At 36.4% G+C, this 12,299-nt stretch overlaps 1 protein-coding gene across 15 annotated transcripts in view; it reads right to left on the reverse strand.

Annotated features, from left to right (window-relative positions):
* VPS13B (vacuolar protein sorting 13 homolog B) overlaps positions 1-12,299 on the reverse strand; it is an 806,276-nt gene that overhangs the window by 67,141 nt on the left and 726,836 nt on the right. The window lies entirely within an intron of this gene.

The raw sequence follows: 12,299 nt of genomic DNA on the forward strand, positions 1-12,299 counted from the left end.
TACCTATTAACTGCAATTAAGTATTCCAAACTTAAGTCCACTAACTGAAAAGGCATTCCAAAACAACAATGACTGTTTCTTTAGGATACATGTTTAAATGAAAATAAATAATGTTCTTGTTGTTCAGTCACTAAGTCGTGTCCGACGCTTTGCGACCCCATGGACTGCAGCATGGCAGGCTTCCCTGTCCTTCGCTATCTCCCAGAGTTTGCTCAGACTTATGTCCATTGAGTCAATGATGCCATACAGAAATAAAACTGACATTTTAGGAAAAAGGTTTAGATAATATATAAACAATATTTCCCTTCATATCATATATAATTTTTAAAAGAGCTAACCAAAGGTTAATCACATGAAACATTTTCCAACTAACAGAATAAATAAAACTTTGAAACCATTATATAAGAGCTATCATAATGGGCTCTTAAATACATTAAGGACTTCATGAGAATTGCCATAATAATAAAAGTCTTTTGATAGCAACATTATTTTTTAGTTTAAACATTAAGAGGAACCCTTATAAAGTGCTTAAACTTGAAAATTTCCCAAGGTCATTGTTCATCATAATGTAACATTTGGTGGAAAATTCAGAGAGAGATTTTTTGTTTTGTTTTTAAATATCTTAAAATATTTTTAAAGATCTGGTAACTCATCTCCCTGCTTTTAATATGGCCCCACTCAGTTCTTCTTCCATACAACTGCCAGTGATCTTGTGAAATCAAAAGGCTACCAGTCAGATGATTTCTAAAAAAAGAAGTCTAACAGCAAAAAAAAATTAAAAAAAAAAAAAAAAATCCTGGACGGCAAATAAAATACCTTTAGGGAAAATTTGGTTTTATATACAGTCTTCAACATAAAAGTACCAGAGTATCTTTGATGTTTAAATATTAGTTACAGGGAAAAAAAAAAGAAAAACAATAGTGGTGTTTGGAACCACTTCAGTTTTTGTAGCAGCAACTGGGAATACAGCTCAGGGTACACACAAAACTAAAAGAAACAAAGAAAGTTGTTTTCTTTGGAGAGACTAGTAGCTGGAAATGACAAAAACTAATGAGGCAAGGTACTTAAGGTCAAGCTCAGCTGTATTTTTCTTGAAAATTCCATAGCCTCTAAAGAAAGTTTTAATGTACACAGCGTAATTTTAATTAAGGAGTGTTCACATTTGCATACGAGCTCAATCTTAGGTAGCTGTTCACTCTGTGTGCACAGCGTTTAAATGTCACCAAGGAATATGCTGTCAGGTTTTGCTTGGCAGCTATTTGTTCTCAAAACGTTGGCACATATATCATATATATTGTCTTTGAATTATGAAAATTCAGATATGTTTGGAGTTAGTGCACACAGAAAAGTTAGGTGGGAGAAAAATATGATGTTTCTCCCCACCTGTATGACCAACAGAATATTTGTAATGTCTGGCCTGCAGTTAAAAAGCATTTAAATATCATTGGCAACTACATGTATATATAAGTTAATAGGAAAGGAATGACATTCCTTGGAGAGAAAAATCTACAAAAAGGAATTCAGGAGGCCTAGCAGTACTTCAGCTGTAGAACCCCAGTACTTCAGTACAGTGCCCAGTACTTCCCCTGGGCACTAGGCAGGGTGCTCAGGTATCCCTGGACATCAAATGAGGGTGGAAAATCCTGTACCTGTTGGACTGACTCACTAAATTTCACTGTTATAGGTACTGAGAAGTCTCCATTTAATAACAAATACCCATATGTCTATTTTTATTTCTATACCAAAGAAACTATAAAATCAGGCATAAAAATGTGAAATTTGTATTAGATTGCCTAATCCTAATGAGACTTGTTTCTATTATTCATCCAATGCATTTTTATTAGTCAGATACTATAAGGAAGGCAATATGTGAAAGACTATGGAGGGCATAAAAAAGAGCTTTGGTCTTTATTCCACAAGGAGCTTAAGATCTTACAGGAAAACTAAGGCCTGTATAACTAACCCACAAGAGGCATTAAGAGAGGTACACGCTGATACAGGAGTCTGGAAGAGAGAGGGCTTGTTCAGGTTGCTGTGATTATGAGAGCTTCCTAAAGCATTTGGGCCTGAGAATTTGGGTAGGACTTCAATTGGTAAAGATGACAGTCACTGGCCAAGGAGGACAATCTGAGAGGTGAAGTCAGAAGGTTTGCTTGGGGCAAAGTTCATAGTTTCAATTGGCTGGAGAAGAAGAAATATGTCAAAAAAAGTGTGAGGATAAGGTCTGAGAAGCAGATCTAGATGGTGGCCAGCCCTGATGATTTGCTGAGCTACGGAATTTGTGCTTTATTCAGGAATTAGCCTTGTGTACAGATAAGCGATGTGTTGAAAGGATGGTGAGAGCCGAGTGTGGAGGGGTCTGGACAACTGCAATAGAATGAGAGCAATGTGGGCCAGAAACAGGAGAGAGGAAGTATTGGCCTTAACAAAATATCACTATCCATTCTGTAATGTTCTCTTAACAATTTGGAAATTTTCTTTCCCCTTGTTTCCATTAAGTTTCCCTTTCAGATTCACTTCCTTCACCATCTTTCTTTTCCATTCATCTTTTTCACTCTCTGTGGCCTACTTAGCTAGTGTCTAATTTTTTCCACTGGGGGGGAAAACAGTCAAATAAGAACCACTCTTGTTTGAACTTTTCAGTGGGAAATGAAATGAAGTATAAGGCAGGTTGTACAGTAGCCACACTCAATGGAAGGCCCCAAGGGGCTACACTGACATTTTTTTCTAGCAGACTGCCCTACTCCAGGGCCACATTGGCAGCAAGATCAAATTCCACTGAAGACTCCAAATGGGAGCACAGAACTTTCCACTCATTTTTTTCAATAAAAAATAAAACTTAAAACTGAATTACTGATCAGGGGCTTGGGGATCAGCTCTCAGGACCACCCACAGTCACATCCAAAGGGAGAATTCCTGACTCGACAGATTACAGAGGAAAGAAAAACAAAATGAAATCTAGGATAACAGGGTACACCAAGGAAGAGGAAGCGGTGGGGTGGGTGTTAAGAAAAAAATTTAAATGATATCTGAAATATAAATGAAAGTACTAGATACTTTTCTTTGACCTTTATTTCACTATTCATTTAAAAATTGTTATCAAGATGCTTTGTACCTAATCAGAAATTGAAAATTTGTCTTCAGAGTCATTTGCATATTTTTTGTACTTTATAGTAATTTATTGTACAGTAATATGCAATGTTCCAAAAAGAAACTGAAAATCTAAATAATGTAAACATATTCCTCCAATGTATTTTATTCTTGACAGAAATTTTAGTTCTGAAAGTTATGTGAAATGCAAGTGAAAGAAACTACTGAATATATGCTTGTAGTAAATATATAGTATATAATATATATTAATATATACAAAAGCTTAAGCATCATATTTGTTTTTTAAACTTCTAAACTCCTATCTATATCCTAAGAGCCTAGTGTACAGTAGGCACTGAATGAAATAACTGTTGAATAAAAAATCAGGATTTTTGAAAAATAACCAAAATAACCCAAAGCAGATATCAAAAAATTTTAGTGGTGATATTTGGGCATAAAATATCATAAAATGAGAATGAAATCAAAATATTCAGAAACAATTTCTATTTTGAGTGACCTTTCAATACAGATTTGCTTTACGTGGATAACAATACTAGATTAAGCTACACATCAATGAAATCCCTAAAATCTATAATTCAGACACTGCAACATGATACTAAAGCATAAAGTAGACCCTAAATGATATGTACTAGGTAAACATGCAAATGAAAATTAAGTTAAAATATGAACAAATTCTTGTCTATCCAAAATAACATATAAAAAGCTACAGATCAAATTAAATAGATCAAAGCTAGATTGCTTGTTTAGAATGCACAAGTGGAACTGACAGTACACTTCACATCAATAAACTAACATGAAAACAAAATGAAATATGTTGCTCATTATTGCTTTTTTAAGGCCATTGAATTTCAGGATGTTCAGAGTATCTGAAATAATGCTAGAAAATATCTAGATAATTGCTAATCCTTGGTGTCACTCTGATTCAATATTAGAACTCTTAGGACTCTATATCTCCTTTTTATATTTATAGAGCACAACCTAAAAGAATGATAAAGTAGAAATAAATCAATTTGAATTATTTTCTAGTGGACAACTTGGATTCTTTGATGCAGTATATTTTGGAAGAAAGAGGAGAAAAAAAAAGATTTCCAAATCAACCTTTCAGGGGGTGATATAATGCTCACTGTCATCACACAAGTATCAATGACACAAAAGATGATAGCTTACACGTAGGTTTTCTCTCAAGACTGTTTGCATTACATGAAAGCTACAAATTCTGTGCAATTGCGTAAAGCAACCTCTTACAGGAGAAGGGAAAACTGGCACACTCAAAAAATGGTTAGAATGAAAATTGTACCTGGAGAGTAATCTTTCTATCAAAAATCTAAGCTTCAGATACTCACTGGACTCCTCAATTCTAAACAGGAATTTATCTTGATATAATAATTATAGACATGTGCAAAGATCTACCTAGATGTATGTTTATTCCAGCACTGTTTTAATAATGAAAATATGGCATTACTAGGTCATTAGTCAAATAAAATATAGCAAAAACAATAATAGCTATCAGTTATTAGACATATACTTTGGGCTTTCCTGGTGGCTCAAACGGTAAAGAATCTGCCTGCAATGCAGGAGACCTGGGTTCGAACCCTGGGTCAGAAGGGCCTCTAGAGAAGGGAATGGTGACTCACTCCAGTATTCTTGCCTGGAGAATTCCATGGACAGAGAAGCCTGGTGGGCTACAATCCATGGGGTTGCAAAGAGTCAGAGTGATGACTGAGCGACCAACACTCACTTTTTCTTTCACTTTCATGTGTCAAGCAGTGGGCTAAGTGCTTTTTATACATGCTCTTATTTATTCCTTAAAATAATCTTAGGTGGGAGATACTTCTATTTTATGAATGAAAAAGCAAGCTGAGCTACAGAGAGGCCACAGTGCTCAAGAGGGCAAGGTTTAAGATTTGAACTGAAGTGTGCTTACTAAGAATCTCTCTTCTTAATCATGCTTATACTATAGAATCCTCTGAAACTATTGAAAAAAAAATCGCAGCATGAAAAAAATGAACAATTTTACTCAGCCAAAGATTAACCAGAAAAATTCGCATTACAAAAAGATATGTGCAATATATACCTCATTTTTATAAAATGAACAAAAAGTATACATGTCTATTCCTAAAGGGAGAAAAATGGCTAGAAAATATACCAGAATGCTAACAGTGGTTATCTTGGGGATGTGAGCTTTAACTTTACTTTTTATGCGTGTGTTTTGTGTGCCTTTATGTAATTTCCAAATTTCACACTATAATATGTATTACTTTGCAATCAGATAAAAATTAATGTTATTAAAATCAAAAAAGTTCAACAGAAAGCATACAGCCATCTCCACATGGTGGAGAGAGAGACAAATGAGATGCACACTAAAATTCTCACAGTATAGTGGGAGAGAGATTTAACAAGAAAAAGTATAGTGTAAAATTTATGAGAGGAAGAAAAAATTGTAGGACTCTAGAAGTGACTTAGCAGCAGCAGCAGCAGAGTTATTATGCTTGCGTGTGTCCTAAGTTGCTTCAGTCGTGTCTGACTCTTTGCGACCCCATGGACTGTAGCCCATCAGGCTCCTCTGTCCATGGGATTCTCCAGGCAAGAATACAGGAGTGGGTTGCCACACCCTCCCCCAGGGGACCTTCCCGACCCAGGGATCAAACTCTTGACTCATGTCTCTTGCATTGGCAGGGGGGTTCTTTACTGCTAGTGCCACCTGGGAAGCCTTATTATGCATGGAGAAGTTCAACAAGTGACCAGAGATTGACATATTTTACTTATCCAAGGAAATAACATGAAAAAAGATACTGGAATAGAATAAAAGACATTTTTGTTATTTCTCATAAACAAAAGCAGGTGACAGCTTAACTTGGATTGGTTTTTCCTGTACAAAATTCATGTCTTAAAAAACCACACTGACTGCATTACAAACAAGTCATAAAAGTAGCATACTATAGCTTTAAGTAGGGAAAACCATTAGACCATTCAGGTATGACCTAAGTCAAATCCCTTATGATTATACAGTGGAAGTGAGAAATAGATTTAAGGGACTGGATCTGATAGATAGAGTGCCTGATGAACTATGGACGGAGGTTTGTGACATTGTACAGAGACAGGGATCAAGACCATCTCCATGAAAAAGAAATGCAAAAAAGCAAAATGGCTGTCTGAGGAGGCCTTACAAATAGCTGTGAAAAGAGAAGCGAAAAGCAAAGGAGAAAAGGAAAGATATAAGCATCTGAATGCAGAGTTACAAAGAATAGCACGGAGATATAATAAAGCCTTCCTCAGTGATCAATGCAAAGAAACAGATGAAGACAACAGAATGGGGAAGACTAGAGATCTCTTAAAGAAAATTAGATATACCAAGGGATCATTTCTTGCAAAGATGGGCTCAATAAAGGACAGAAATGGTATGGACTTAACAGAAGCAGCAGATATTAAGAAGAGGTGGCAAGAACACAGAAGAACTGTACAAAAAAGATCTTCAAGACCCAGATAATCACAATGGTATGATCACTGACCTAGAGCCAGACATCCTGGAATGTGAAATCAAGTGGGCCTTAGAAAGCATCACTACGAACAAAGCTAGTGGAGGTGATGGAATTCCAGTTGAGCTATTTCAAATCCTGAAAGATGATGCTGTGAAAGTGCTGCACTCAATATGCCAGCAAATTTGGAAAACTCAGCAGTGGCCACAGGACTGGAAAAGGTCAGTTTTCATTTCAATCTCAAAGAAAGGCAATGCCAAAGAATACTCAAACTACCTCACAATTGCACTCATCTCACACGCTAGCAAAGTAATGCTCAAAATTCTCCAAGCCAGGCTTCAGCAATATGTGAACTGTGAACTTCCTGATGTTCAAGCTGGTTTTAGATAAAGGCAGAGGAACCAGAGATCAAATTGCCAACATCTGCTGGATCATGGAAAAAGCAAGAGAGTTCCAGAAAAACATCTATTTCTGCTTTATTGACTACGCCAAAGCCTTTGACTATGTGGATCACAATAAACTGTGGAAAATTCTGAAAGAGATGGGAATACCAGACCACCTGATCTGCCTCCTGAGAAATCTGTATGCAGGTCAGGAAGCAACAGTTAGAACTGGACATGGAACAACAGACTGGTTCCAAATAGGAAAAGGAGTTCGTCAAGGCTGTATATTGTCACCCTGCTTATTTAACTTCTATGCAGAGTACATCATGAGAAACGGTGGGCTGGAAGAAGCACAAGCTGGAATCAAGATTGTTGGGAGAAATATCAATAACCTCGGATATACAGATGACACCACCCTTATGGCAGAAAGTGAAGAAGAACTAAAAAGCCTCTTGATGAAAGTGAAAGAGGAGAGTGAAAAGTTGGCTTAAAGCTCAACATTCAGAAAACGAAGATCATGGCATCCGGTCCTACCACTTCATGGGAAATAGATGGGGAAACGGTGGAAACAGTGTCAGACTTTATTTTTTCGGGCTCCCAAATCACTGCAGATGGTGACTGCAGCCATGAAATAAAAAGACGCTTACTCCTTGGAAGGAAAGTTATGACCAACCTAGACAGCATATTTAAAAGCAGAGACATTACTTTGCCAACAAAAGTCCGTCTAGTCAAAGCTATGGTTTTTCCATTGGTCATGTATGGATGTGAGAGTTGGACTGTGAAGAAAGCTGAGTGCTGAAGAATTGATGCTTTTGAACTGTGGTGTTGGAGAAGACTCTTGAGAGTCCCTTGGACTGCAAGGAGATCCAACCAGTCCATCCTAAAGGAGATAAGTCCTGAGTGTTCATTGGAAGGACTGATGCTAAAGCTGAAACTCCAATACTTTGGCTACCTCATGTGAAGAGTTGACTCATTGGAAAAGACTCTGATGCTGGGAGGGATTGGGGGCAGGAAGAGAAGGGGATGACAGAGGATGAGATGGCTGGATGGCATCACTGACTCGATGGACATGAGTTTGAGTGAACTCCAGGAGTTGGTGATGGACAGGGAGGCCTGGCGTGCTGCGATTCATGGGGTTGCAAAGAGTTGGACACAACTGAGAGACTGAACTAAACTGAACTGACTGATAGCTTTAAATCTTTGTGCAAACAATTTACTGTCAATATAATGTGGAAAGTTAACTTTATATTATGAACTCATTGGCTTACATTCTTCTAATAACCCATGGGATTTTGATCCTGCAAAGGAAAAGAGTCAAACTGGAACAAAAATCATTGTTTCACGTCAGATCTCGCTCTCAAAGCAGCCATGTGTGCAGATTCTTGGGGATGAAGCGAGGTGAGAGTTAGGGAGAGGACCTGCCTGAGAGAGGATGGTACAGAAAGGGAGGCTGAAGAGGCAGTGAGCTCTTAGGTCAGGAACTGCCACTTATTTTCAGAGCACCAGTCATCAATAAACACCAGAGTGTGAAGCATTAAAGGCAATGAAACATAGTAACTGATAGACGTTTGGCTGTTTGAAATTATGCTGTTCACTATCTGGCTGGTCTTTCTATATATATTCAGAAATAGTAGCTACCAGGAAACAACAGATTCTAGCAGCACCCCACTGTTTATTTTTATGAATGGTTATCACAAGGCAAACACTGATGAAGGAAGAGTCAGGAAAAAATAAACAAAAAAACAGTTGCGTGAATGAAGCAAACTGTAGCTCTGCATGACTTTTGACAATTCACAATAACAAAGAAGCATGGGAGGATGCAGAAACTTTCACCTGTGTATACTTGAGATATTAGGAAATGCCAGCTGGAAAATGGGAAGTAGAACAGGAGTTGACTTTATTATCTGGCCTAGCAGCTGGAGAATAAAAATCACCATTCCTCAAATAATATAGTATAACAAAGGGCAATCCATAATATGATATAATCAATAATAAATAGCAAAAAGGACATAAAAATAAGCCATGAGACCTTTGAAAAGATACTGCAAAGCAAAGGAAAAAGCATATGACTGACATTTACATACTAGAGAGAAAAATAAATTAAAAAAAACAAAAAGAAAAAGTCAGGTGAAGAGTAGTGGCACTTTTATATATTATCTACAAAACTATGATGCTTAATGAGTATTCCTTGCTAAAAAGCTACCTAAATAGAAATTATCTAAATTAGAGAAAAATAATTCACTTCACAATTTTTTTTTTTTCAAAAAGATTTAAGGAGCAAATTTTCTCATTAGTTAAAATACAATGCTATGTATAACTTTCGGGGAACATATTAATCGTGAAATCAGATATAAATGTACACAGTAAAAAAAAAGCATGAAATGATATATAGGCTTGTTTTAAAAAGGTCATTTCAACATTACACATATCTGTTGTTTTCATGTTTCTAAAGCGCATGGGCTTCCCTATATTTAAACGACATACAACTGGAAAAACAGGAGCTGTGACACTAATAGCTGCCTTAAGTCCAGAACTGTGTGATAGTCTTTGAGGCTGTTCATCCTTAATGCTACCATAAGGGGCTGAAAAGTAAAAATTCAGAGAAATTTTACATGTATGCTTGTGTGTCTATACAGAAAAGGGTAGTCTGTCTATAAAATAGGAAATAATTCACTTTAAAAAAATAATTAAATAAAATAAATACAAACAATAATTGCTTAATTGAGTGACACTAATAGTCAGAAGATTTTGGTGCTGGGTAGACATACTCTTGACAGAATGATACTGAATGATTGTCATGCTCATGGTTGAACCCAGCTCCTCAGTGAAAGAGATAAGGGTAAGTTGGATCGAAACAATAAAGAATACTTTAGGTAAGCTGAGAAATGGAAGCCAATAAGGTAAGCTGGAGACACTGTTTGATAGTCATTCAGACTTGGATAAATGTTCTGAGCTTGTGAGCCAGATTGTCAGTTCTTGTTTGTTTGAAAATCAATTTTGACTAAATACAAATATAAACCATGGAGGAAATCTAACAAAAATTTGAATAAAATTGTTCTTTTAAATTTTCTTTTAAAATGTTCATTCATCATTTAGCAAAATTTAGTTGAATGTAAAATAGAAGACATGCCAACATGTGTTCTAAGAAAAGATCAGGTAGTTCTATGCAATCTGTAACTTATTTTCAGTCATCATGGCCATTTAGACAATTAAAATTGTTACGCCTAATTTTTAATTAGAAAAAAAAGAAGTCAACAGATGGGATACAAAAGACATCCAAAATTTTTACAGTTATTTATTTTCATTTAACTAAACTGCCTTGCCATACTAAGAAAACATTTTTGTAAAGGTTAAATAAAGTATTTTATGGCAACCGCTGCTTCTTAGTGCCTGTATAACAAGAAACATGAGCCAGCCAAAGTTGTGCAAGTTGGTTTTCTTTCCCAGTAAGGGAATGTGGTATCTAAGACCTTGTCCTAACTCATTTAATCCCCAAGTGTAAGTCAAGCAAGTCAAATATGAACTAATGCCTGAAGGGAAGTCCCTGACTCCAAAAGTATGGATTATTTCACATTTATCTTAAAAATCTGCTCTCAGAGTTCTTAAAATTCACTAACTTGGCAAGTCAGGAATTATCATGAGAAATGAAATAATTTCATAACTATGAAGTCATCCAACATTCCATGCATCTGACACTCATTGGGCTTGGCCATGTCTTGGGCATTATTCTGACCTTTAGATAATAAGCTCTTCAATATCCTGCTCAGCATGGAAATAATTAAAAAGTGCCACAGTGTAATAGGTATGCCATTGTCTTTAACAGAGTTAATGCTTTTGTTACACAGGCTTGTGGTAATACGTTATGATTAACCGCAATCACATTCTGAATGCTGAAATCTTTATAACATTCTTAATCAGTATTTCCCATTACTTACAAATGGCAAAATACCATGCTTTAATGGTCCAGCTGCATTCCCTTTCTCCAAGCACTCTGTATTAAAATTCACATTTCAAATTAGTTCAGTCAAGGACCTTTATGTTTAGACATCAAGAATTCACATTTGCAGAGCACTAGCTTGTGAAAAGCCTTTGAGTGTCTTGTAAAAAGCTGAAGGAAACCTCAGTACATTTTTCTCCAAAGCTATATTTCAATATCGAAAATTTATTGCCAGAGAAGGGATGGCGAGACCATTAGCAGCACGAGTAGTCACTCCTCTGGGTGCTTCACAGTTGAAACAATCCCCAGTTGTGCCCTTTTGTGAAGGCTTGTAGAAAACTCTAGAAATCAGTCCTGGGACTGGATAAAGTGTCTTATCACAAACTGTCTTTGCTACTTTCTTGTGGAAGACTTCACAAGTCTTTTTTTTTTTTTTTTTTTATTTTTAAACTTTACATAATTGTATTAGTTTTGACAAATATCAAAATGAATCCACCACAGGTATACATGTGTTCCCCATCCTGAAGGAAACTAATAGCAAGGTGAAAAGACAGCCTTCAGAATGGGAGAAAATAATAGCAAATGAAGCAACTGACAAACAACTAATCTCAAAAATATACAAGCAACTCCTACAGCTCAACTCCAGAAAAATAAACGACCCAATCAAAAAATGGGCCAAAGAACTGAATAGACATTTCTCCAAAAAAGACATACAGATGGCTAACAAACACATGAAAAGATGCTCAACATCACTCATTATCAGAGAAATGCAATTCACAAGTCTTAACAAGGTCACAATGCAACCATTTCTACATAGTGACTGAAATACACAGGAAAAAGAAAAAAAAAACTCGACTCCAAACTTCTTCCTCTCATTTAAATAGAGTAAATGTATTTACCAACAGAAAATGAAGAAATTCCAAACATCTCTATCCACTAGATATTTAATGACCAAAACTGCCAGGGTCCCGTTTACTGGTGACTTCAACAAGGCACTATAACCTTCCTCAGAGAATATAAGTTTCTTGGAACCTCTCAGGAAACCGAAAATATTTGACGAGAGAAAGGTGAAGAGACAGAGTCTATAAGTCTTACTATTTTGCTGTTTCAATGACTGCTTAGAACTAAAATAAAAAAGCAGTTGATGGTGACTGGATAGTAGGTCCCGGGTACTCAAATGGAGTTAGTGTTTACAGAATATTTTGGATTGAAATCCTTGCCAGATGGTCCTAAGAACTGTTTACCTCACTGTTGATTTTAGCTATCTTAATGTCAGCAACAATAAAAGAAGCTTGTTACTGCCACTGGGGAGCAAAGGCACACAGTCCTTCCATCCCAAACGGAACTGCTCGTTGTGGACAGCTGTGCGCTACGCAACAGTAAGGGCGATAA

The sequence above is a fragment of the Bos taurus genome, chromosome 14 (genome assembly GCF_002263795.3).
Source record: "Bos taurus isolate L1 Dominette 01449 registration number 42190680 breed Hereford chromosome 14, ARS-UCD2.0, whole genome shotgun sequence".
Taxonomy (NCBI): domain Eukaryota; kingdom Metazoa; phylum Chordata; class Mammalia; order Artiodactyla; family Bovidae; genus Bos; species Bos taurus.